Raw genomic sequence first — 27,489 nt, forward strand, 5'->3', positions numbered from 1 at the left:
TGTGTGCCGTGACACAGAGCTATGAGGAGATGCTCGAGCTGGCAAGGGCGCTGGAAGCAGCGCAGCTTGACTAATATGGCATGGGCTGATGTCTCCCTGTTTCTCCCCAGAGGGGTGGTAGTGAGAATTTGCTTCAGGACCTCAGTAAGGCAGCCTGCTCTCTGGACATACTCAGTGAGGGAGCTTGGAAAAGATTGCTCTTGCTCGCTCCTGCACTGTCCTCAGAGCTGCCCACTCTGGAAAGAGCTTGCAGGACGTAATCTGCCCTCCAGCTGCCATTGCTCTGTTTCAGATGACCCCTTCTGTGCCTCAGTTATCGCCTTCCCCTAATATCAGAGCCAGAGCTGTATTTTCTTCTTTTTTTTTAAAAAAAAAAAAAGCTTTCCCACTGGCAGGATTATCATCTGCCTGCCCTGCTGCTTCGGCTCCAACTCATCCTTCCAGCCAAGGGCAGGGCCTCTCGTCCCGCTCCTCCTGAGAAAGCTCTGCCACCGGCTCCCACCTGGAAGCGCTGGTGGGCAAAGCCCGTTGGAACACGCTCTGCATGGATCTGCTCAGGGGCTGCTTGTCCCGGGGCTTGGATCACGCTTGGCTTTTGAGAGGGAGAGAGCAGCACACCGTCCAAGATGGGAGCCTCACACACGTGGAAGGTGACTCCAGCCCAGCAGGTCAAACGTGCTCTTCCCTACACTGCGCTCACCAGTCCTCTCTCCTCCATCTCTTTCTATACTTTTTTTCCCTTCTCATGTCCTTCAAGGAGAGCTGTTTGAGTTGCAAAAATCTGCTAGAAATCAATTTCCATGCACTCCTGATTTAAATACAGGCACACTCTGATTAACTTCTAGCTCCGCTTCCACTTCCCCTTCGGTTCCTCTCAAATTAGTCTCTAATTATCTCAGTTGTAATCACCCGGTGTGATAAAGTTAAAGTAATAATGATTCTTTTTGATAGTACAATGTTTTCTCTATGAATGTTGTAGCTAATAAAGAGAGAATGCCAAGCTGCTTATGGGAAACAGATTTTTACAGATCCTAAACAAATGCCCCGCATAGTTCATGTACAGATAATAAAAGAACAAAGTAACCCTTCTAAGGAAAATTTATATCTTGATAAAAAAAATCTATCTGTATATTTATGTTCCTAAAGACTGTTTTTTAAAGGCCCAGAACCTAATGTCAGTGCTTGAGGCCAAAGTAGGGGACTCGAGACGCCTGCTCAGGTTTCTGCACCTCCATGGCACCAGGAGCTGGGCTGCCGCTCAGACTGTGAAGCTCTTCTGCCGTGCACTGCTGAGTGAGCAGTTTAGCACCTCTCCATGCCTTGTCCCATGCAATATCCAGACGAGGCTTTTTTTCCTGGGGCACTCAGTCTAGGAGGTGTTTTCAAGCATGCCTATCATGTTGCATGTTCACAGGAGCATTTTGCTTTCAGGAAGGAAACCAATGTGCCTCAAAGTCAAATGAAGCTGTAGCCACAGGGGAGAGGGGGTGCTGGGGCGCAGTGTGGGGAGGGTGACTGGCAGCCCCCTTCTCCTGAAGCTGTGCCACGTCATGTAAAATAAATTATGTTGCATTGAAGGGGTGGTGGTGTCACAAGTGTGTGACTTGATACTGAGTGTCTAGGGCATTCAGCTGGGAAAGCATGGGTGCATGTGGGGAAACAGTTCTGGGTTGCAGTCCAGCATGAAGGAGGGCTTACGCGCTTCACATTAAGGCAGCCATTTGTTAGGACACCTAAGCAGAGCACAGAGATTCGGTTCCTGGCTTCTTTCTTCTCCCTGGCCTCAATCATTATGGTGGGTGTTTGTGCCTCCTTTCTCTTTCTCAAAGAGCCTTTGACTCACTTTTTAAAAGTTGCAAACTGTTAATTTTCATTTGGTTGGTTTTGACCTATTCAGCTGTAAATTTGTGTCAGACATAGGAGCCGTGCCTGCTGCTTGCACCCCAGGTATACTCAGATAACATCAGCAATGTGATTTTAAAAAAGGGTTTGGGGTGTCAAGCAATCAAATGGTGGCTAGTGTGTAGACTTGGCTCAGCTAGACTCTTTTTGTGCCTGAAGCACTTCATCCCCTCTAGGCTTTTCATAGCCATATGCAAAGAGGGGCTCACGGCGGCAGGGTGGTGAAGTTTATGTTAATATTTGTCGAGTGTTGCATGATCTACAGCAGTGTGTCCTCTTGCTGTAATAACACCAGCACGTTACTGGAAGTCTTCTGACAGATCTGTTATTAGAGTTGACTACTGCGATTAGCAAATGTGACCATAAGTGCTGGGCTAGATATGTGCTATGTATTCCTCGTCATATCTTTGCCCTCCCTGACTGCAGGGAGCTGTGAAGGCTGGGGCGAAAGGGCTGCCACAGGCAGGCATTTTCTTACAAGCAGAAAATATTTGTATAAATCTTTGAAAGAGCAAGCAGGAATGGAAGCTGGTTTTGTTAGTTACTGTCTTGGTGGTGTAAATACTGTACAAAGCAAAATAAGGAAAAGAGGCCTTGAACATTGGGGTCTATACTATATAATTACTGATGTAATTAATATACATCACTATTTTAGTAGAGTTTCCCCCTCACCAGCCCCATGATTATTTAAACCAATGGACACATTTGTGTCTTGTTTAGTATCCTCAGCTTTACAAATAACTATGGGACATCTAACCAAAGCACAGTCGCTGTACTTCAATATTACAAATCAGTGTTTAGAATGGATTTGTTCCTGAGCACTTTCAAACCCAGAAGAATAGATACTTCTGGTATCACATATTCTAACCAAGACAGTCTTTCCAGTTCAGCATCTAGGCAGAAAAATGAACAGCCCAATTAGATCAAGATTTCTCAAGAGCAGGGAAAGCATTTGTCACTTTTTTTGGCATACTGTGATATCAAACATGTGAGCTTTATGTAAAATGTTTAGGAAAGAAACAGCCGTTATAACAAATGTGCTATTAGTTCTACACTAACATAACTAATTAGGTCCTCGGTTCAATGTGAAAAAACGAATAAAGCACTGCAGTGTGCAGCTTTGTATTACTCAGTCTTTTTCTGCTCTTGAGCAAACTTGTTCTGCGTGCCAAAGGCGAGAGCATTAATTGAGCACAGGACCTGTTTATAAATCCAGCGCAGCTTACGGTTTGACGGGTGCCACTGCTGTTCATTCTCACCTTGCCGCTGTCCGTAATTAACCTTCTGCATCTTGAAATTCTCCATGAAATGAAGGATGGGCTCTGGTTTCAGTGGGGCTGCTCTGGCCTAAATTAAAGTGGCCAGACTCCTGCTGCACCTCAAAGTCTTTGCCTGGCCTTGCGGACAACCAGGGAACGAGCCAAAAGATGTATAGGATCGGTCTTCTAGATAAATAACATTGTGGACAAGAGGAGGATGTAAGCCTTGTTGTGACTTTCCATAGCTTATTCCTTATGATGAATTTGGTACAAGCACTGTTGCTCCCTAACAGAAGCATACAGCGTACCACCAAAGAGGAGACTGGCTGCCAGGTACAGCTACCTACATAGGGGTGCGCTAGCACGTGCAGAGCAAAGATGGGCTTCACATAGGAATCTGTCCTCCTCCCCCAAATGTGGGACCAGTTGAGTGCCTGTTGGAGTCAGTGGGACCCTCCCTGTCGACCTCAGTGGACCGAGCTCAGTGTCGACCTGGGGAGAAGGAGCTCCTTCCCCAGCACCTCCTCCGTGCCATGTGTTCTCCCAGTGCTCCCCCTGGCACTTGCTGGGCCTCTCTGTTAGCTGATTTAACTCACTGAAATGGCCAGAAAATAGGCAAAAGGCAAAAATAAACCAAAGTAGAAATCTTGCGTCCGTTTCTGCCTTCTGGTGAGTCATGGCAGTGGAGGGAAGGAGCAGCAGGGCAGCCTGCGACAGGGGCAAGGCTGGGGCTGGGGCAGCAGCAAGGAAGTTTGGGGGGAGGAGAGCAGCAACCCTGCCTTGGTCAGTGAGCTGCCAGGCTGCCTGGGCTGCATGTGAAACCACAGCCGAATTCCTTATGTCAATGTCTTTATTTTGGTTATTGTTTGAAGGAGTCGCCTTATATCCAGTTTCCAATCAAAACATCATGTACTCCCTAAAATCTGAGCTCGAATATGAACATGCTGCACTACAGGGACTGAAGTCTACCAGTTGTATAATGTAGATGAATGCCTTTGAAAAACAAATCCTTAATCAAAGTTACACTCCATTTGTTTTTTAAATTTTCATTTTCCATTTAAGTGGCTGTTTCATTGCTATGAGAAGCATTAAGAGCTATTCATGTTTTTCTTCTTGTGGCTCTTTTAAAACTGAACTTCCCTTGTTATTAATGTCCTCGTGGTGGATATTTTCACTTCTCTGCCCTGTACTCATAGCTTAGGTCCAAGATTACCTGTGAAGGATTTTAGTTTCTTCTTGCAGAAATTTATGCATTGCTATTTTAACTATTTGAATGTTTTCATTGTAAAGCACTGTTTCTTTCTCACTATATTGTTGTAATTGTATATTAAGTTAACTTAAGGCAGAGAAATTCTTTTTCTTCTGTTATGTCTTTTTGTCAGCCTGCAGTTAATTCAATATTGACTTGTAAAAGTAACATCAATGAAATTACAGATGCAGCTAGGTTGTAACTCTTTATTTACCCAGGTATATTCTAAGAAGATGATATGCTATGTACACTAACAAGCCGTTTAATTCTACACAGGTGCTGCCTTTGGTCAAAAAGACTGAAGACATCACTTTTCTGCTCTGACTTCCTCCTGTGAACATTTAACCAAGGTAAGAAAATCACTGCTGCAAACTACCTCTGACACTCATGAACGTTTTTTTCTGTGGGATACCCTTTCTGTTTGAGTAGATCTTTCTTCTACTAATGAATCACCATCTCAAATAACAGTGAACCCCCCAAACTACCAGATGAGCATTTTGAAACTTGATAAGAAATATGTTTTCATTCCAGCATAGGCTTCTTTCACAGCAAAACAATACTTGTGGGAAAAGCTGGTTTTTTCCAACACTTCACCTCCTGAAAAATGTCAGTGCTAGTTTGTTCTGAAATGGTTATTGAAACATATTCAGAGCATGTTATCAAAATGTTTTGTCTAAAAAAACCCAAGCATAACCACTTTTGATAAAAGATCATTTCAAAGCATGACTTGACAAACACACAAACCTCAAAATTCAGAAAACAGGGAAGAAATTAACATTCCAAATTCTTCCCAATAAAGCCTTTTAAAAAAAAAAATTAATCATCACCATCTGTCAGCTCATTAATCTACTCAACGAAGCAGGCAAAGGGTTATCTCTGGAAAGGGGTTCACCTCAGCTGTTTCTCTGGATTCACTCATTGCCTCTCGATACCATCTGGTTTTGAGGGCAGCTCTGCCCACGTCTGCTCTTCTTGGGCATTCAGATCTCCCAGCAAGCTCTCCCATGCTGCTCGGTCTCCGTGTCTGCAGCTTCCAGGTACAGATGTGTCAAGTTCCTTGTCATCTTCATGCCTCTTTTGGCAAGCCAAAGACAAATCATCCAGAGTAATTTTATACACTGCTAGGTGCATTTCTTGCACAAGATTTTACCAGGTTCCCATGACAAATCACTGGAAGCACTTTTTTTTTTTCTTTTTTAATTTTTTACATTTTCTCTCTACCAACACCAGGAAGAATTCACTGGTAGTATAGCCGATTGTTTCTTACAAGTTGTTTAAAAAATAGAACTTAAGCCCCCCCACATTTCTTAGTATTCAGTCCCATCCTCCATAAGTCAAAACCTGCTGGCTGCACAGCCACATGCAGGAAAATATCACTGCATCTTTTCAGACAGAGATATGAGGGCCTATGTAGTGTTAAGTGATACACAGGGTTAATGTATTCTGGAAAGCCATGAAGAAAGTAAGCAGGCGTTCATATATCAGGATAGGACAATGGGTTTTTTTGTAAAGAAAATGTTCGTATGTGCTTAAGCCCTTCCAAGGTATTGCACAGGTCACTATTACATCATTGATGATTTACATTTTCTGCTCTGTATCGTTTTGTATTCCTGGCCTAGGAAAGCAAGCTAAAGCAAGATAAATGCTGGGTGTACTCGAACGGTGTGCATTCAGCTTCTAATAGCTTAATGACCGCTTTCTTCTCTCTCATTTATCATCGTTATTATGTGTCCGTTAACAAGAAACTGTTTAGCAGAATCACAGAAGAGGCTGCCTAATGTTTTACTACCAGATTTGTGAGAAGGGAAAGGATGGGACAGAGAGGGATAATTTTAAGAAGTGGGAAAAAACAGAGGCTTTTAACTTTAATTCCTGGCTGTCATCATTCTAATTAGCAATGGGTCTATTTGATGTCTCAGTTCAGACAGTGCGAATAGTGCTGCTTTGTGTCTGTCATGGTGATTAATGTCTTTTTCAGTAATAACCCAGTAATAACACATACAGAGTCGTATACTAAATCTATAGAGTATGCTGTCCCAGAACAATTAGGTGACATACACCCAGTTACATCAGTGGTGATGTCCTCTGTTTGCATTGCTGAAAAAGCAGACTGGTGACATATTAGGGGTGTCTGCTGAACCAGAATATTCAAGGGACTAGATAGAAACAATAGGCCTATGAATATACATTGAATTTAATAATAGTTGTTTAACTTCTATGCCCTACTCATTTTGGATTGTTCTCCTCATCACGGAAACCAGCTTCTCTGCACATTCTACAAGGCAGCAGAAACAGAGGGACAATAAAATCACAGCTAAGTGCAGCATATTCATCATGTAATATCTCTGATCCTTTCCTGGAACTGGTAAGAGAAATGGGGTATATCCCACTGAATCAAAAATGTGGTTGTGCTCATATTACACGCACAATGGTTATGAAAGGCAGATCTTAAAGCAAATTGGTAAATTCATATTAATTTTAGTGGGCTTTTGACCAGCCCTAAGCTGAAGCCTGTGGCTTTAAGGAATTCGATATCTACATTTTTATTTCACTTTTAAACAATTCCAAGTCTCCCAGCATTCATTTCTTATATTACAGCAACCTTTCTCAGAAGTATTTTCTCGTGCCATGCAAGCTAGAAGGTGACTGGAGTTTCAGAAGCAGATGAAAGGGAGCATTATCCACTTTCTTCCTAAAGAAGGTATTTCTTCAGCTGACCTTGTCTTGAAGAAACATTCAGCTCTGGATTGTTTGTGTTTGTGGAACAGAAAAATCGTAATTTATGTGACAGCTGACAATAAAATACTATGCAATATCTTAATTCTTTGCTTATTCATGAAATAGATTAGTATAGAGTTAAATATATAATTGAAACATTGCAAGGTCTAATAGGTAATTCTGTGACAGAAAATACAGGCTGCTTTACATCAATGAGCTTCACCTGACCAGACGTTTATGGCATAGGTTTCATTTTGAGAAATGTAACACTCTGAAACAACTGGCAAGTGATGCTGGGTATTAGTTGCAGTAAGAAGAATTGAAGATTTATCATTTAGAAGGTATCACCAACACATTCTCCTCTTTTGGCATGACCTATCAGTTACAGTAGTTTAGGGTTCTTATGAGACTTTCACACCCTGACACTGAATATAATTCCACGCTATGTTAATGAAAGTCAATGTTCATGGAGTTACATGGTTAGAGTTATGGAATTAATAGTATTTAAGATTTGCATTCCACACACAAATAGCTGTAACACTCAGCTTTTACACATTTCAATGTATAGTTGGCATCCATACCCTCTGTTTTCAGAAATTAGGGACGAAATGGATAGTCAAGATCCCATGATCTCTCTGTAGGAAAGTCAAATACAGATTTTGATTCAGCTGAGTCCTAGTGCAGTAACCACTGCAGAGCACTGTTTCTCATTGGGTTTAAGGAATGCATGTGAACTGTATGTTTTTCCTGACTTGAGGATAATTGCTGAACTTTCTCTGCGTGGCTGGAGATGATGTACATAAAAGAGTGCAGGTTTGGACTGGTAACAAAGATCTGTACTGTTTTTGTTTGCATGTGAAGGACACATGCATAGAATTCTATGTTACAGGTATGTATTCATACACAGTGTGCCAGTAACTCTTCCTCAGAAAAGATGCAGTTTGACTTTCTGCACAATCTTTCTTAGGCTTTGGCATGTGTGGTTTCACAAAACTGTGCCTAGGTGACAGACAAGATTTTGGTCTACTTTTGGCAATGGACCTGCTGGAGCCCAGAGATGATGGTGCTGCTGGAACAGCACTCTTCTGGGAGCAGAATTATCTTTGTTGTGTTTTGTTATTCCATCCTCCCCTGCCCCAGCCCTGTGAACCATAGGCATGCTAATTGTAAGGTATGTATCTCTGGTGGAAGGAGAAGGTAAGCCCTGCTGGTTGTCCTTTTTATTTAGTTGTTTGGAAGTAGGGGTGCTATGTACAGCTGTGGATGGTTTCATTGATACATACTCCAGCGCATAGTATGTACTTGGGAAGGTTCATTAGAGCTGAAATAAGCTCCTGAAGTTAGCTGCTGTGAGCTTGAAGATCCTGTCCTATCTGTTGCTGCTCAGCAGAACTGAGTTGGCAGACTGGATGCACATTTTTTTAAGACCAGCAACGTTTGGCCTATCTTTGCAAATTATTTTGAAAAAACCTACACTTTAAACTCTAACACTGCAAGATACTTGCTTCATATTTTTACTTTGATCTTTGGTGAATTCAGTTGCTGCGGCTTAGTCTCACTGCCACTTTTCATAGGGCTGTGGCAAATTGTGATTTTTCCATACAGCCTATAATGAATCAAAGGAGCTGATGTGGTTTACTTTTGCCTATTATTTCACCAGTTCTATTAAATAAGTTAATCGTGATTGAAAATTCAGCAATGAGACAGAGAGAAAATCTTGTTCTCTGTGAAATAATTCAGCAAATCTGTTACTTGCCATCTCACCCAATGTTACGTGGTCCTCTTTTATCAACTAGTCTTTTTTGAATATAACATGAATGCTGTAGATTAGGAAACCTATTTCACATGCTGCAGCAGCGCTTAGTTTCAGAAGGAGGGAATATATAGAAGTTCAGAAAGCCTTTCATGTGCAGTGTCTAAGAAAGGAAGTAGCCACCATGAATCGTGGGCTGTGCTGACTAATTCCAAAATATAAAGTTTTCATTTGTAAAGGTTTAAAGGATAAACTATTTTTCTTTGAATTCAGCAAATGACTATATAAGTTCCAGACAGCTCTCTCAACTTTCATCATGCAAGTTTATAACTTACTTTTTTTTTTGTTTGCTGAAGTTTTATGCTGAACTCACCTGAAAAGTCTTGGCCTTACACCAGTAATACAAGGTGGAAAGCAGGAGAGCCTCGAGAACTTTACTGGGTCTTGTGTTTTCCCTGTGAGCCAGAGGATGATCTCTCAGTGTAAGGACAAAACAGGATATAGCCTTCATTCTGTTGCTGCTCCTTAATTGCAACACAAACTCATTCCTGGCCATTAACATTCTTTCCTCACTCTGCTAGGTGCTGTGGCTAATAACTACTTATGCAACAAACCCAACAGGCTGACTCTTCTGTTTGACCACTGGTGGCCTTAAAATGGAAGATGTATTAGCAAGCTGATGATATCTTTGCCCTTGTGCTGGTGAGTATAGCTAGCCATGTACTTTTATAGCTTGGTCGGGAACAGTTTAAAAATTATTTTAGCAGATCTCTGGGTGCCATTATGAACTTACTTAACTCTTTTTCCCATTTCCAGACTGTTTAGTTTTAAAACTCTCGTGTGATGTTTGTTAACCAGGATATATATAGAATCAGAAGCAAATGGAAATTAGAATAATGAGAATAGGACACAAAATATCTATGATTTTCTGTTCATACATTTTCATTTTTATTATGGTAATGAAATGCTTAATAATGTACTCTTCAACTGGTGAAATATATCTTGAGATGGTAGAATTAGTGCATATTTTGGAAAACTCCAATGACAATAATAGGATACATAGTTTTATGACTAGGTAGCGATTTGGCAATATCACCTGCATGCTAAGTGCAGCTAAAATAACGTAACTAATGAGATAATATGGGATAACATATGGGAGTAAATAAAAAGGTGTTGGACTGGTGAAGAAATGCTTTAAGTTAAATCCAACATATAGGTATAGTTCAAATAACATTACGGTTCTGACTCAGGCTCATGAAAGTATGGAAAGTGAGAGTTAAGGCTGCCTCCCTATGCTTAATATGCCCTGGTGCCTTTCCAGCAAATATTTTATTATGTGAGCTCTCCTAGTGATTTTGGAACATGAGTAGCATTTTGGACCTCCGTAGGGGTTTGACAGTGGATTTTTTCCCTTAGACCATCAAGCAAAGACAAAAGTCCAGAGAATTGGGAGAAAGCAAAATCTTCAGTTCCATTTTTGGGCTGTTACAGGCAAATAACCTTTCTGCGCTACCTGTCCCCTCATATTAAGGCATGGCTAAAAAGTTTTGCTAAAAATCTGGACTGTGGTTAGAGTTTGGGCAGAAGTTCTTCATTTTATGTCCCCAGAAAATGTTTTAGTTGCAGAGAAAGTTGCTTCCACCCCTTCTGCATAGGCAGTTAGGCAAACCTGCGGTCAAAGATCTCTTGTTCCTGACTCAGATCAAAACTTTTCCCCTAAAGCTGGTAAAATGGGAAGATGAACTCAGGTCTTCTCCACTCTAGGCTGGTACCCTTATGATGAGCTATTCTGACATGATGCCACAAAAACCGTAGTTTCCTTCTCCTGTGGGACAAAAGCAACATTCAAAGCTGTAAGAGCTGGCATAAAATAAAATGGCTGGTTGGCACTTTAGATGGTGATGGGATTGAAAGATGAGGATTTCAGTCTCAGCATTTGCACGCTCCTCCTTACTGCAGTATCTGAGCCTCTTGCACATCCCAATGAACTGGTTTTATAGCTCCCTGTTTTACAAATGGGAACATGAAAGCAAGAAAATGTGTTGCAGAGCTGGGACTTGATTCCTCTTCACGCAAGTACCTCATCTAGTGCAATGCTCCCAGGATCTCTCTTGTCATGGCTACAGATTTTCTGTATGCAGCCAAAAGGGTTACTGATTCATCCGGCGTTTCCTTTAGGTTGTCATTTTGTCCCTGCATGCTTTATGTGCCCATTTTTCCCATTGATATGAATAGGAATAAAAATAAAACCCCAATTCCTTCAGTTGAATCAAGAGTAAGTGGTATAAATCAGTCTCCCTGGCATTGCTGGCTGTTCTGTGGAGATCATACTCAATATCTCTTTAGTTTGGCTGTTAGCTGTTCTCTGAAAACAAATTCTTTTGTTTTCAGTTTTCTTTTTCTTCTTAGGTTGAAACAAAATACCTTTATACTTACCACCAATAGCTCCCAAGACTTAGGGAAAATTAGCAAGGTTATAAAACCTACAGAGTGTGTGTGGTTTGCTGTTGCAGCTGCACTTTAAAGGAAAAGTAATATACTCACTTGTCCTCCTTAGAAAAGCATCTATAAATTAGCACTCTTTGAAAAGTTCCTGATGCCTAGCACCATTTTTATATATTACAGCCAAAGTGTGGGTCTTCTATTTTTAACCCTTTAGTCAATTTAAACTGTCTTGCGAAGATCTGAGGGGTCTCTGCTCCAATCCTTTTCTTTATAACATTTTCTGACCTTGTCTCTTTCTTCTAAGGGACTCAGAAATGGGGTGCCTTAGAGGCACAGTGTCCCCACAGTGACTCAGTGCCTTTGCAAAGGTCTGTAAGGCCAGCTGTCCATATGGCAAGCGTGACCATGACCATGGCTGGAGGTACTGCATCCTGCATCGTGCCTTTGGCAGCGATGGGATCACCTCCTTCGAACCACCTTGGGAGGGTTTGTGCCTCCACTGTGAGAGCCTGCTAACACCTCTGTTTCCATCCACTCAAAGTGCTGGAGTAGTTGTTTATTACCACCCTTCAGCGCAGTGGGGTTAAGGGCATACTTCAAAAATGTAGCACATTGTGCCTTCTTGCAGTACTAAGAACAAAGAGGAGAAACTTAAAACAAATGAGAAGGATTTGTGTTAAGTCTGTTGGCAAGGAGTCTTTCTTAAACTCTCTCCTTCCATAATATCTGAGTCAAAATAATATTAACTCTATTAAATCTTCAGGTTTCTTGCTTTTTGTGTATCAACGCTAGGATGAAGCAGTTGCAGTCCCCAGAGACACACATGAGCGAGCTGAGTGAGGCAGAGATATTAGAGTTGCTCTTGTCCTTCCATGCCCTGTCCTCTGCCTTTGTTAATCTGCATGTGCAAATTAAACTGAAATTAAACTCTTAATTTATCACCATGTTGTGGTGACAGCAGGCAGGATCAGAACACTTCACAAAGACGTAGCACCACATTAACATCAGAAACAGATTCTTCCCCAGAGAGGAGAGAAGATTTTAAAGAATGTAGAAAGATACCACAGGGCTGTAATCCCTCTCACTGCACAGAAAACAACTGATTGTTGTTGAAACACTCGGAGGAGGAGGTGGGTCCAATAATCTGCAGAACATATGTAGGATACGGCTTTTCCACTCTCAAGAGTGGAGCTGAGAAACTTGAAATAAACAACATTAGGTGAAGTTAAAAAAAAAAAAGAAAAAAAAAAAGAAGGAGGAGAAAAAAAATATGAAAAAACACATGGCAAGTGAGAAAAGATACTGTATGGTAATAACTCAATGTGACTGCCCAGAGAAGTGAACTTCTCTGAGAAGCATCCCTCTGGATGCAGATCATCTCTGTTACAGAGGGCTGCAGGCTTTGCCCGTGTCCCCATGCTGTCTTTACTTTCCATTGCCTGTTTTTGCAGGGGACTGAGCCACCTCCTTGTCCCTTCATGGGATACTAGCAGGTATCCCAGGATCAGTGAGGGCCATCTGTGTGGACGCCCTGTGGTCCGGATTTAGGAAAGCATTTAAACACATGCTTAAGGGATTTGCTGAATTGGATGCTGCTCTCTCCGCTGGCTCCCTCCACATGTCTCTTGGCTCCCTGACTGTTTGGCTCTGTGAGTGCTTTAGGATGCTCCCGCTGTTGAAAGCTGGGCCCCTCTCCTTCTCTGCGGCATCAGAGGTGAGGCAGGCACACTAGCGTTGCCTCAGCAGGTAGATCTTTTCTCTGCTGTTTTGCAGTGGGAGATGAGCTGGCTGTCCCCACGCTCATCCCAGCAGGTAGGAGCATGCTGTGGTGTGTGGGGCCGCACCACATTGTCCTGTCCTGCTGACAGCCCTATAGAGCATGGTCCCCAGCCCTGCCGGCATGCTGCCCTCTGCCTGCCACGTACCTGCGGGTGACACTGGTCTCCAGGAGATGACCACCATCCCGTCAGCTCCATTCCAGTGCTGTGACCCCCTGCCAGAGCAACCTCACGCTGCAGAGGGTCCAAATATGACAATTTTAAAGATTACTGGCTGGATGAAGGCCTTGACACCCCTTTGAAACTCCTAAATTCCCAGACTTTGAGAGCACATAAGTGATTTAAGACCGTACGTCTGAGGGCTTTGGGAGACTAAGTTCCAGAGATCCTAAGTAATTTCTCTTTTAAATAGAGCTTTACTCCCTCAGGATCTTTTCAATGTTACCCTCACTTCTGTACTCAACTTCAGATGACAAAATCTTCAGAAATGTTTGGATTCCCACAGAGGCTGGGTAAGACGAGTTTATTTATTCAGTCCTGCTTTGCTTCATCAAAGAGACCCCAACTGGGAGAAGTCAGAGGGCCCCATTCGTTATGTTTCGCCCAGCCTGAGAGGTGCTCCTGCCTGCAGTAGCGATACTCTGCAGGGAGATGCAAACTTGCCAAGCTTTACTTACCTCAACTCAGCATGTGGTGCAGCACACTGATAGATGCATGGGTATGACATGCTTTGGAAACCGGCCAGGGCAGATGTATTGCCTGGCAAGAAGCAGGACACGCGTCCCCCCGGCATTGTATGTGATCTGTGTGCCAGGTCAGTGCCCTGGCAGGCTCCTTTGCCGAGACGGGTGCTGGGGTGCCAGTCCCTGGGAACTCCATCCCTCACACGGCCACAGCTCCTTGCTGCACAGGAGCAGGGCAAGAGCAGAGCCTGTGGCCATGCCGAAGCCTCTTTGGAGACACCTGTACTGACAAGCCAAGGTGGAGTTATGTTTTCTCTGCAGCGATCCACGCAAGCTCACGAGTCAGTGGCCGGACTGTTGCTTCACCATGCCACTGCGCGTCTGGGTGGGATCCCCAGGTTTCCCCTGGGAGAGCCTGAACTTGGGTGGTTGGAGAAGCTGAGCCCACAGGCTGACACTGTGCCCCCCACCAATCAAAAAAACCCCCAATATCCCTTTAAAACTGATATTTCAGGCCCCCTGTAAAGAAGCTGATAAGGAAATCTGAATTAGCAGGATTGCTTTGTTTGGAGGTTTTCCATTATCGTTGAGGAACTGTGTATGGGGCAGACTCAGGACTTTGGCATCTCTGTTAAGATCAAATCTCGGTTTCGGATTTTTGATCAAGTAGTGCTGGGGCAGTGCAGACATACAGGATTAGGTGCTGCAGCTGGCCATTTGAAAAGGGGGGAGCAGAGAGAAAATTATGCCTGAAACCGCTCTGAAAACTTACATTTCTGAAAATTCACCTGCAAGAGGCAAAGCCCTTCGAGGGCTTCATTTGACAAATAAATATTTTTCCCTTAAGAGAGAGGCTTTAAAAAAAAGGGCCCTCTTGAAAGAAAAGAAATCCTGGTGATTCAGCTGAGCAGAGTACAATGTACTCAGCAAAAATAAGAAATAAAGGAATGAAAGTGTTAGCAGAGCCTTGATTATTGGTGACGGAGGGCCATTAGCCAAGTTATAATGGATTGTCAAACCAGGTTCGTGTTTGTATAACCTCCCAAGTTCCTTGCACTGAGTCAACATCTAGCCATCTGGGATGGGAGAGGAGGGAATAACTTTTTGTTAAAAAAAAATAAAAAAATGTAAAAATCAGTTAAATTTATGTTTCTATTCTAACGGAAGAAGTGTTTAGAAGGAAAACATACCTTTCAGAGTGAAGCATTTGTTTTTGTTCTTTACAAGTGCTTGTTTGAGTTCATGTTTGTTAAATGGCTTGTAGTTACTAAATCATGGAGGTTTCCCCTGCTAACATAAAAATAGGTGTGACTGGAAAATTTGTAGCAGGAAAATAAAACTGCCTTTCACCCACTTGGACTTCACTTGACTTGGTGAGATGTTTGCAAACCCTGATTGACTTAAAAGCACATTTCTTTAGGAAAGAAGTACAATTAAGACAGAAATTTGCCAGGAAGACACATAGAAGCTGCAGCAATAATATCCTGAATTGTGTGTCCACCCAAGGACACAGCTGTTCCCAAGTGATGGTGGTTACTGATGAGGGAGACACGAAACACTTGAGCATGAAAGCAAGAACAGCTTGGAAAACAAAGATGGATTTTCTGTAGCAAATGTAATTTCATTTTCCAGCCTCCTCCTGTGTATACAAATTTAGTCATTTCTTATGGTTAAGACCCCTTGGCCTTGATAAGCACAGCATGTACATCTTTAAAATGATGGTGGCCTCTTGTCAGTGTACGTGCGTGTGAAAAGAATTGTGCCGTGTTTTATGCTAACCTGGAACCTGTGCTGGTCAAAAGCCCAGAGGAGTGAATGGGTAGACATCAGCTGTTTTGGGATGGCTTTGGGTCAGGTCCTAGTTATGCCTTGTGCTAATGAAAAAAGAGATGATACATCTGAGAGCAACTTTTGCGGCTTTGTCCTCGACTGCTCCATAAGGGAGCATGAAACAGCACAATTATTTTCACATGCAAGGACACTGACAAGAGTACACAGGCAAGAGGAGGAGGCAGGCACAAACACCAGGATGGAGATTTGGCTTTAGCCCTCCAGTTTCACCAAAGCTTTTTGAGGGCCAGGGGTGACTGTAGACAACTCTGCAGCATGGCTGGCAGAAATGTTCCACTGAGGATGCATCTGCTGGTGTCTGTGGATAATATCTTCTTGTGCCTGTTGGTTTCATCCAGTTAACCCCCAAGAGGTTTCCCCAGGAGTCACTAGGCTGCTGGATCTGTGTAATTCTGAACAGAAAATCCAGTTGGTGACAGAGTCCCAAATTTTGTTTTGCTATTGTGTATATGGACAGATTTACTAACTTGCAAAATTCAGTACATCATAACCAGTTTCTGGGTCATTAAAGAGACTTGGCAAACTTTTGCTATACTTTGTAATGTGTTTTCTCTGTTTCAAGTGAAACTGGAGAGCCTTGACTTCGAGCATTCTGATTTATTTCTTCTGGTTTTAGAAGTTATCTTTGGTTTTGCTACACAAAGACGACCCTGGTGGAGCACTGCACTCATAAAACAACAAAAAAAGAAGAAACAAATTATGAAAAAGAAACATTTGAAGACACAGTTTGTCAGTCATTTAATTGACATTCAAATAAAACTGCTTTGTAAGAAACATATCCTACCTAATTCTGATCCACTAATAAAAAAATGTTTATTCAGCAAGGGTTAACTTTGTCTTGTGGACAAGGATCTAATTCATTTAAATCCCTATTGAGTTTTTAGCACACAAATGAAGTGTTATATGGTCTTGCTGGAGCTCTTGGCATTGGGTGAATTTTTCCCATCATAATGTTGACTTATTAGACGCGTGCAAAGCCTGTCCACCTCACTGTGGCTGTGTGGCAGAAGGCACCACTGTAAGGAGTCCCAGCGTGGATGGGGCAGCTCAAGACTCTCTGCAAGAGGCCCTGTCTTCAGGGACTAATCCCACCCATTGGGGAGGATGGTGCATTTTGCTGGGTAGGTGTCCTGACCCAAGGCACTTGGTACTTGCTGCACTCCATGAGGAGTTTACAGATCTTGCAGACCTGGGCACACTAAGAAAATGCTTGTGAAATTTAAACAGAAGTAAGCATCTTCACATGCTCTAGGTGGGGTCTTTGGTGCACTCATATTGCTTTTGGTAGCTGCTGGGATGTTATGCAAGGAAGTATTTTAGAGTGGTGACACTCAAGACCAGGCTTACAGTTCTGGTGTATGGATCATAGAAATCCAGGGGTAATACTAAGCCCAGGCCTGGTTTTTAACATGCAGGTGCTGTAACTGAAGATGCAAAGTTGGTGTTTGCATGTGGGATGTTGAGTCCTACCCGTATATATGACATAATAATAGAAATGTAAGCAATTATGTAAAGACGAGTGTGCATGTGGGATTCCTGTTATGAAAATAGGTATTACTTGTAAACTTCGTCCCATTGACTGAGAAGAGAGGGGACACTTACACTTCATACACAAATGCTGGGCTTGTTTTCATTTACCAGGGCTTTTTTCTACTCTTCTGGCAAGGTAAAACGGTCTTTGTATGGGTGGAAATACAAATTGTACATCAGAAAGGGCTTTTTTTACAATGCTAAATTAGCATAAAAGAGACTTGGTGTAGATGAGGGCCTGACTTACTGTTTGCCTTTCTTGTCAGTGCTAAATCAGCTTGTTCTGAAACCTTATCAGCATATGGACTGGAATTATAATTTGTTTTGGCCTGTTCTTTTTTTGGAAGGAAGCAATAACGTTTCGAAAACAGAGAGATTTTTCAGATGTGGTGGAGCAACACAGTGCTTGTCTTCTATGATGTTCTTTAGAAATGTTCAACCAGATATTTACAGTGGCTGTGCTTATCAAATATTTATTGGTTGGGAAATTTTTGCCTACATGATTGCCATACAGGTATGGCAAGTCTTTAAAGATGATGTTAAAAAAAAGGTAACATGTCTCCTAGTTTGTGAAATCAATAGAAATATTTCTTTTGGTCAAGTTTTCAGTTCCTAAAAGCACACTTAAGAAAATGTTTGCTATACGTTAAATAATTAAGATTAAAAGCATAATTTTTTGTGAGAGTTTTAGGGTGGGTCCCATGTTCATTAAATATCCATTTGAATACTCAATAAACTGAATTTAGCCTGAAAACCTATCCAGAAGTTTATTAGGGATTTAATTCTCAGTGGTAACACTACGTGCAGGAAGACAAAGGTAAATGAAAGGGAGCAAAAATTACATGTGTTTTTGACCAGACAGTCCTGTGTTTACAGCTAAACACTCATCATAACTTTATTTTCATATGTTTTGTCTCCAGTATTAACTTGAAAGAATATGAATCATGCAGAGGTCAAAGATCGAGGTCATTTTTCTGACACAGAATATTTTACTGTAGGACTCACGGACCACTTGCCCTCAGCAGTATGAAAATCTTCTCACTGCCCTTAGGCTGTTGTGTTGTGAAAGGTTGCAGTGTAACATATGCCTCCTGCTTCATGATTTCTCCACAGGGCAATCCAAAATAGCTTTTCCAAAAAGTCCTTGAAAATTTAGAATGCCCTCTTTTCGTTGTCACAGTACTTTGGAGTCACTAGTCATCTGTTGTTTTGGTAAATCTCTGTCCCTTCCCCTCTTATTGATAGATTATTAGTGTTTGGCATAAAAGTACAGCTTAACCGTTACTTGGACTTCAGACTTCAGTATTAGGCTATGGGAAAGAAAAGGAGTGATGCTCTGGAGATGGAGCAAAAAATAAGGAATAGAAAATGCTTTGATTTTTAACATTATCTATATGACATGGCAACATACACATATTTCAACTGTTTGCTGTACAGTGAAAATGAAGTCTCTGTTAAGTGGGCAAATGTTTCCGAGTTATGTAAAGTCAAAACCTGTTAGAAACAAAACCTGCAGCAAGCACCCTGACAGTAATTATACTGTTGATGATGAGGAGGATGCATCTAGTTTTCCTTCGCTGAAAGCTAACCAATGCAAAGGCATATGCTATTTTAGCCACTGAAGGCTTATCTAACCATAGGATTATCATAGAATTATTCCTATTTTCACTTCAAGCTGTCCCTTCTTCTGAAACAGATTTATATCTAGATGAGTCTCATTGACTAGAGGTACTTACATCCGAATCCATCAGTCCTTCAGTGCTCAGCATCTCTACACCTGACTTGTAAGCTCCTAGCACTGGAACAGAAAAAAAAGAAATCCATCTTAGAGGCCTAAGTTCCTTATCCAGTGAATAAGCAGAAATCAGTGTATAAGAATGGGATAAATTATTGCAAAACCTTGTCCAGAAATGCCAGTAATGAAAAGTGCAAAGAACTACAAAGAACTATAAATACAAAATACATAGTAGATGGAAAACAGAGATACTCTGTAGACATATCCAGAAGGCTTAGATTTTGGAACAGACTTTGTTGGGAAGTAGCCGAATTGCTGTCACTGAGGTCTTTCAAGAAGAGATTAGACAGAATCTAGGAAGGACAGTCTGGGCACATTGGAGCTTGGTTCAGAACAAGGCAGCACATACTTGGTGGGATGAAATCATAGAAATGTCGTGCTGGAAAAGAATTCAGAAGATTAACTTCTTTGGTTCTGCTATGGACCTGTTGGCAACACGGTTACAGTAAGGATTGGATCTAGGCATTTTCTGAACATGCTCATATTAGAAATGCACGATCAATTCAAAATAATTGTGATGTATATGAAAAGAGTTTGGTATTTGGTTTTCTTCTGAGCTAAAAGACTAAAAGTCTGTCTATGTATCTTCTAGGGCTGGTAGACCTTTGCTGTACCAGGCAGTGTGACTTTTGGTGTCTCTAAATTGAAAAGGGGAATGCTGTCTTGCTGAACTATTATGTAAATAAGAAATATTAACATGCATTAAAACATTTACCAAACTTATGTCTACAAAAATATAATTGCAGGCTAGACTGTCCTCAGCTAGTTGCTTATGGACAAAATGTCACATTACATCACTTTTGAAATTAGTGTATTTATTTTTCGGCTGTATGCTTCAGATGAGTTCCACATGTACTCCAGATTTAACAAATTCATCATTGGTATCTTATTATCACTTGAAATTACTTCACAGTTAGGTCAGATCCAGGGTTCTCATTTGTTTTTCATAGCGTGGATCACATTTTAATACAGAGTTTCTTGTGTATATCTCCTCTTCCCATTTTGCAGTTGTGAAACACCCTTGTGGTGTGGATAGTTATTACATACATGGAAAAGTAAAGCTAGGAAACTATTTAATGCAATTTTAGCTTCATAACAGTTTAATAGCTGGGACTAGGGAGAGCCAGCTCTGTGTGACTAGCCAGTTCTCCACTGTGGGCCATTTTTGAGAACATCTGACAATATAATTTTATAGTATTTCACTTCTAAGTTGTCTGTCTGTGTTCATTATTTGTTGTTTCTATGGATTCTGCCTTCTTTGAGTACTATCTCCCTTTCCATCTCTCTTTTCCTCTCTGCTGACAAGACCAAAGCTAGAAAGCAGTGTGAGAGGTAGCTCCTTCCCAGTCACAAGTTCTGGCAGTGCGTGCAAGTCCAGGGATAAGAAGAGAGGGACCACAGGCCAGTACAGGCTTTTCTGAGCAGGAAATTGGAAGAAGGTCTGGTCAAGTATTCTTCACTAAACCTACTTTTTGACAAAAAGTACTTCATTTTCAGCCAAACACCTACCTCCAAGAAAACTGGCTGCTTTCTCTGGAAATTACCAGTATTTCACAAAAAAAAGGGACTGATAGAAAAAAAGAAGAAAAAAGTTTTGATTTGGGTATACTCCTGTGTTGCCTGGTGGCTGTTGTAGTTAGGTTGCCTCATGACCCCATTGATGTCTCCGATTGACAGCTGAGCCTGTACCTCTGCCTGTACTGCACCCCCAAGAAAGGTGTTGGTGAGGGGAGATGGGGTGCACCACGGGAGGAGAAGTCTTCAGGGTGTCCTTTCTCCAGGAGACCTCAGGCCAGCCACAGCCATGCCATGCAGCCCCAGGGGATTTCGGAGGTGCTTGGGGACCTCCCTCTTCCTTCCCATACAGTTTACTTTGGTGGGTTTCTCTCTCTTTCAAAGTCGACTAGCAAAAGAGAGACTCCCTCCATGCCCACTTAGAGCCATGTTCTTGGCTCTGCTTGATGTCATATGCTAGCCAGGCTTAATACATTTTAATAAGCCAGTTTAGCCCATGGGTTTTGTATGCTCATTTATTACTTCTCTCTCTTTTTCCTAATGAAGAGGTGCTGCCTGCTTGTTGTTTGTAATCAGAAAGACTCTTTCAGGACAGCTCAAGGGATTAAACTGACCGAGTTTATTTTATTTGGTCATTAGGATTGTACAGATCATGATACAAAGGTGTACATTGCCAACCCCAAAAGAGTACTCTATTGCAATGATTGCAACACCAGGAATTGAGTAAGCTCTGCCAAATATATTTGTGCATTGATACTTGTACACACTTATTTACAAAAAGCTACTGTCACAGATAGATTAATAGGGCTAGGTGGATGGCCGGTCTGGCCCCAGAAGACATTTCTCATGTCCATATGTTGTTAAAGCCCTTAGAAGCCCAGGAGCACTCCATGTACTGCATGCCTTGTACCAAGGGCATCCCGATGCAAAGGTCTGCTGCTAGCACTGCTTCAGCGTGTAGCACCTGGGAACACCATCATGCCACTGCCAGGTTAGGCAGCTCTCATGGGAATATAGTTCACAGAAATACTGTTTAGTTTAAATATAAAAAATTATGGACACCGGCTAAAAATATACCATTTTGACCAATGTGTTACAGAGGTTGTCATGGGGATGCCTTGCTCTCTCTCAGTCTTTCATAAAATCTTTGTGGAAGCTAAAAGAAAAGGTTTCCTCAGAGGGGTGATGTGAGGAAAAAGCACCCTCCATTTCAGCTGTTCTTTAATGAAATTTAATAGGTGGAAATTAGGAGAGGAGATGGCATCATGGGGTGGATGGTTCTTAGAAGGCCAAACCCACTGTGAAAAATCTCTTTCAGTACTAACATGGAGACATGAACCTGGTCGCTCAATGGTTACTCACCAGTTCTGAAAAAAGCATAAAAATTGTTTCCAGGTTCAAATTAGACAAAACAATGTGCACTCTGTGACACACTGGACTTCAATTTTATGGCAAGAACCTCCAGTTTCTTTGGCAGTTCAAAGCAGAGCTCTGCAGTGCACTGAAAGCTTTGTGGCAGCTTCATAAGCATTCCCAAACTCTGGAATATACTGAGCAGTGAGCTATTTGATTGCACATATTAAGTGGATTGAAATTGCTCCTTGTATATTGCTTAAATGAGGCTTGATCTGGGGTTTTGGCATGGTGAAGATGGAAGGAGCTTCAGACAGAGAAGGGAGGCTCTTCCTTAACCATTCAAGCCAGAAGGACTTGGAAGAGGGCTTTGAGGATTTAATGAATAGCTGCCTATGGCTCTCCCTGTGAGAAACATAAAATAATCCTTAAATTCTCCCTACTTTTCCTATATTTACTGTGTGCACTTGTTTTGTCTGCTGGGCGGTGGGTGGCCTTGGGCTATACAGGTTGCAGGAAGTGTAGGGTGTGCTCCAGGTGAGCTGCAAGGTGAGGGATGCTCTGCAGAAACACTGGATTTGGCCCAGGCACGTCAGCCCCAGACGGGGCTATTCTACTCAGATGGAGCTCTTCCGGGGACGCTGCAGCACCTAAGGTAAGCTAGTCATTGAAACGGTTTCTGGTCAGTCTTTGCTGACATAGATACTCAAAATGACAAATATATTGGAAGCTGAAATGAATGTGGGAATGGTTTTCCTTTCTCTTTTGGACCAAATATTGGTTTTAGATGATTACTGCTGTATCAGCCAGTGCAATTCCCAGGCAGAGAAGCTTTGGATTTGAGTATTTGCAAGTATGAGGACCTTCCTGCCACATAACACAATGCCATCAATGGCTTATCTGAACCCTTAAAAGGCATGTGTTGAGATCTGTCCCTGGAGACGAGACCATTTCCAAAATTAATATACTTCTTCACCCTGGTTAGTAGTGGTGTCAAAAAAAATCCCCTCTTGCCCCCAAACAAATAAGGAGGGAATGAAGATAAAGGTAGTCCAAGTATGACCTCAAACTAAAGAATACTTTGGTTTTGTTTTATAATGAGGCTGTATTTTGTAAGGTAGACTATGGGGACAAAGTTAGTCAGGAGTAACTGTAGAAGTGCAAATGAATGTGTTTGCAAAGGAAGAGTGGCTGGATAATGTCCATCTCATAATAGTCCAAGATCTGGCAGAGGAAATTGCAAGTCTGGTAGAAAGGATTTTTAATAATCTATGAACTCAAAGGTAGCACTTCATGATTGGGGGATAATGCCTGTAACACCCTCTGTTGAAGGAAGGGAAAAATAATCTGGGCAGCCCGTTAGTGTCACCTGAGTAGTATGCAAGGATTTGAAACAATAGAGAACAGAGATAGAAAGGCAAGTAGAAAATGGAAAAAATAAAAGCAACAGGAGTTTTTCAAAGGTGAATTGTACCAGGTTAACTGGTATTTCTCTTTAACAAGGTAATTCCTCTTCAAAGGAAGTGAAATGTAGAGATTTAATCTAGCAGGACTTCAGTGCCACTGAGCTGTGTGGGAGACTGAAATAACCTGAGGGACATGGGGATTTGTAGGCAGACTGTCAAGTGGTAAGGAACAGGTTAAAGAAGAGGCCACAGAGCCGCCATCTGGAAAGCGTTCCCGTTTAATTGTGCCATTGATAACTTTGTCACCAGAAGTCCCAGCATGCTAAAAGCACGGGCTGAGGAAACCAGTTGGGAGTCGTTGTCTGCGAAGGGAAGGATTGAAATATCATCCTGGGGAAAATGGGTGGACCTTCCGGATGGTGTGTCAGAGATGGGACAAAATATAGCAACACAAAGGGCAAGGTGAAGGAAATGAAGACTTCGGTACAAATTTCTTTGATAAGCCATCCTTATGTAACCTCCTACGCCAAAAAAAGGTTGCTCACGTTATTAAGTTGTCTTTAATTAGGTGATCCCAAGCTATTTTTTCCACAGCATGTCAACCAAGTTCTATGTAAAGACTATATGTTGGCTAGAGCTACTCCAGAGGTGCATCAGGCAATTTTTCTGGGGGACACCTGCTTTTTCTACTGCAAAAATCAAAAGTATGGACTGGATGAAGGGCAACGCAGAAAGGGAATGGTTAATGCATATGAAGACTGTTCAATGTCTCCCTCAGGAACAGGGTTGTCTTTCCTGTCTTTCTCTGTAATGGCAGCGCTGCTTGAACCCAACTTTTCCATTTCAGGGAAAAAAAAAAGATCATGAGGATTTTTTGAAAATATTTATGAAATTTTGGAAAAAATAAAATCAGTATTTGAGAATGTTTTGATTGGCAAGAAACCTTTGGCTGTTCTACCATTTGCTAAAAAGACTGATTTTTTTAAAAATTAAAATTTCCAGATGTTTGGAGGGGAGCTTATTAAAAAATGGTAAAAATATTTAAATATAAGAAATTCAATAATCTGATCTATATGCCTACATGCTGGATCTATATTTTAAAGTTCTAGAGAATGATGATAAAGTATTAATATGTTTTCACCTCTGTATTCTCAGCTGTAGCACAGGAGGTTTATAGCAGGTACTTGTTATTAATGATTGTTCAGGAAGTATTTTCAAATCAGCTTCTTTCTGCATTGTTCTGCTCTAGATTGTCGAGACCTACTTTGCAGTGACTAGCACAAGTTAGTGTTAGGCTGCGGAATGTATTTCCAGAAGCGGTGCAGTTTTCTGTGACTTGAGGAGTTGCAGGGGGGGAGTATAGGTTTGCTTGCTCTTGTGTTCAGAACATAGCAACGGGGAGAGAGGAGACGTAGGACTTGTTTTTTCTGTAATCACTGGTGAGTCACTTAGAGAAAGTTTTTTAACTGGGGTCAGTCTAATTAAACTCATGATTCCAAATTAATGTGTCAGCCGATGCGGCATACGTTTCAGAGGCCCCAGTCAGCCAGTTTATGCTGGCTTTGGGAGTAGACATACAAGTTTCAAAAAACAGATTTAGGTGCTGAACGTCAGGCATCTGACTTTGAAAAAAAATATTACTTTTAATCTGTCTTGCTTCAGTTTCTTGTTAATGTGGGATCCCAAGTTGCAAACCAAGATTATCTTGATGTTTTCCTTTGCCTTTTTCAAGGAAAAATTCTTGCTGGCTTCTAATCAGCAGAGCTTTGGACAGAGCAAGGGCTGAGAATAGAATGATTAAGCCTTGGTTGAAACCTCTCTTGCTTCTTCATGACTTCCAGAACTCTGTTCTAAGTTGCTCAGATGCACCTCCAGCACCAGGAATTTATCATCTGCTGACAGAGAGAGAGAGTAAAAAGCCATTAGTTTTATAGGAGCTTTCCCCCCTTGAAATTCCATTGCCGGTTGACTCTTTCTGAGAGATGATGTTGAAACAGAATAAATTCAGTTTCAACATTTTCATATTCTTTGCAGTCACTGCCAGGAAAGTGCTCGAGTCTTATGCAATAACAGCCTGGACTCCGTTCAGCATTCGCTGTGGTCGTCACGACACTGTAATGATCTCAGCTCCATACATCCCGGGTGCTGGATGCAATCTGCTTGGATAGTCTTCTCCCCACAGAGCTGGAACTTCAGAAGCAGTTTCTGAGATGTACTCTCAGAACCTCCTCCTCCCACCACGCATGGCATTTCACCAGATGGACGAGGTGGCTATACATACAGCAGCATACCTGCCCCTGAACTGCTCAGCCCGAAGTACTGGAGGCAGCCTCGCAGGCTGCAAGACCCAACCAGCAAGCAGGTAAAGGAGCCAGTGCTGCGTGCAGCTTCACTGTGGACCCGAGATGGAGCAGCCCATGAAAGCCTGCATTCCCACCCAGTTTCTTGGTGCTCCAGTTGATCCTGCTGCAAACGCAGGCTCTTTGTACCCGCACAGCTCCTGGGAGATGCAGATGCCAAGGTGCAGGTGCTTCTTTCATGAATCCCTCTCTATTGTTTAGAACACTAGCTAAACACCTGATTGGTTTTATGTTAATGTAAAAATATACACTATGTGATTCATAAGGTGCATTTCATAATTCACCTTTCGCTCTCCACTTTTAGAGAAGGCTGCCTTGTAATCGTTTTCAAGAACTTGCAGTGATTTCCCGCCCCCCCCCGCCCCGCATCAGAGAGCCGTGTTACTGACTTTTCATTCCAGAAGGAGGTGGTGTTGTCTAATGGCTGGAACATTATAGCCTTGTCAGCTTGTTTATGACCCCTCTCTGTTACTGCCCATATGACCTACAGCACAAGGGGCTAAGCTATTTCTGTATCATTTTTACTGTCTGTGAAAGAAGGTTAAAAACACCAACCTCGTGGGATGTTGTAAAGTTTTAATGGCTCAAAAGTACTTTGAAATGATCAGGTAAATGATAGCAAATAAATGCCCAGACAGTTATTGGAGCTTGCTAATTCTCTTCTGACACAAGATGTCTGGTCACTTTGAATTATCCCATCTACGGTTTGGGTTTTTTTAGTAGCTAAAGTGTGTTAGCGTGGAGAAACAGGAGTGGTTTGTGCAAACACAAAACCCCCTGAAGATGGAAAGAAACAGTACTTACAAGACACAGGAAGAGAATGACTCAGTAATTAGTTCTTGGAAGGGAGCATTTGATAGGGAAAGTGGATAAATTTAAAGGGCAGTCTTGGTTACAAAATAATCTCCAAATTATTTAATTTTTCTGTTATTTCAGCCCTACAAGGCAAAATGCTCCCAATTACTCAGGCAGCAGATTCTTCTTTTAAGAAACCCAAGCAATCTAAAGCAAAATCACTTCTCCCTCATTGAAGGCATACCTCCATAGGCTCTCACCTCTCTCTCCGACCCCAAGGTTACTACGTGGAGATTATAATGAGAATGAGAATGAAAGTTGATATATTCTTTGTCTTCAAACTTGTAGAATTGTGGTACCCAAAGGAATCAGTACTTTGTGATTTATGACTCCTCTACTTTGTTATGAAGAAACATTGAACATCTTTATTTAATATGTTAGATATCACGTTATCCAAGTTTGGCTGCTGATTGCAACATGCTCACCCTTTATCCCCTAGAAGAGCAATACCTTTCTGTAACTTCCTACATTGCTATCAGCTTCACAATGCTATACCCTATTTGTATAATTGCAAGTTTTTCCAGTTGTCTGGGTAATTGTACCATCTGAGGGCTATTATGCTGCTTTGTAGCCTGCAGATTCTTCTGGATCATTTCCGATGTTAATAAAATATTTTATTTTTGTGTTTAACTGATTTAAACTAACCTCAGCGTATGGTATGTGCTTCTCTTCTCAGAGGGGTCCCCCACAGCCCTTGACTGCACTTCCATTAACACCAAGAAAAATTCCTCTTCTGCTTGAAAGGGAGTAAGTGATAAAGTGCTAAAGTGCTGTTGGGGTGTGGGTGATAGCATTAAGCGGCACAGTATTTTTAACAGATAATACTGAAACATGAGACAAACCTTCAAAAAAACAAAAAAAAAGAAAGAAAGAAAAAAAAAGACAACCCCAAAAAATTTAAACTGAAACTTTGTTTAAGCCAACAACAGGACACCAAGCCAGGAATCAAACAGGTCTGTGCTCTGTTCTGCCTTTTGCCTGGAAATCATGTTCCATCCCAAGTCAACAGTTTAGCCAAGAAGCAAAACAACATATTT

General features: G+C 41.8%; 1 long non-coding RNA gene across 2 annotated transcripts; it reads left to right on the forward strand.

Moving 5' to 3' along the window:
* Window positions 1-4,683: 4,683 nt before the first annotated feature.
* LOC138685712 (uncharacterized) lies at window positions 4,684-26,873 on the forward strand. 2 transcript variants are annotated; one of them, XR_011325105.1, is made up of 4 exons: window positions 4,684-4,760; window positions 7,009-9,363; window positions 9,463-9,583; window positions 25,272-26,873. It is a non-coding gene; the product is annotated as an uncharacterized lncRNA (long non-coding RNA). The 2 variants fall into 2 exon arrangements; XR_011325104.1 differs by having other exon boundaries at window positions 7,009-9,583.
* The last annotated feature ends 616 nt before the right edge of the window (window positions 26,874-27,489 follow it).

This window comes from Haliaeetus albicilla, chromosome 1, assembly GCF_947461875.1.
Source record: "Haliaeetus albicilla chromosome 1, bHalAlb1.1, whole genome shotgun sequence".
Lineage (NCBI taxonomy): Eukaryota > Metazoa > Chordata > Aves > Accipitriformes > Accipitridae > Haliaeetus > Haliaeetus albicilla.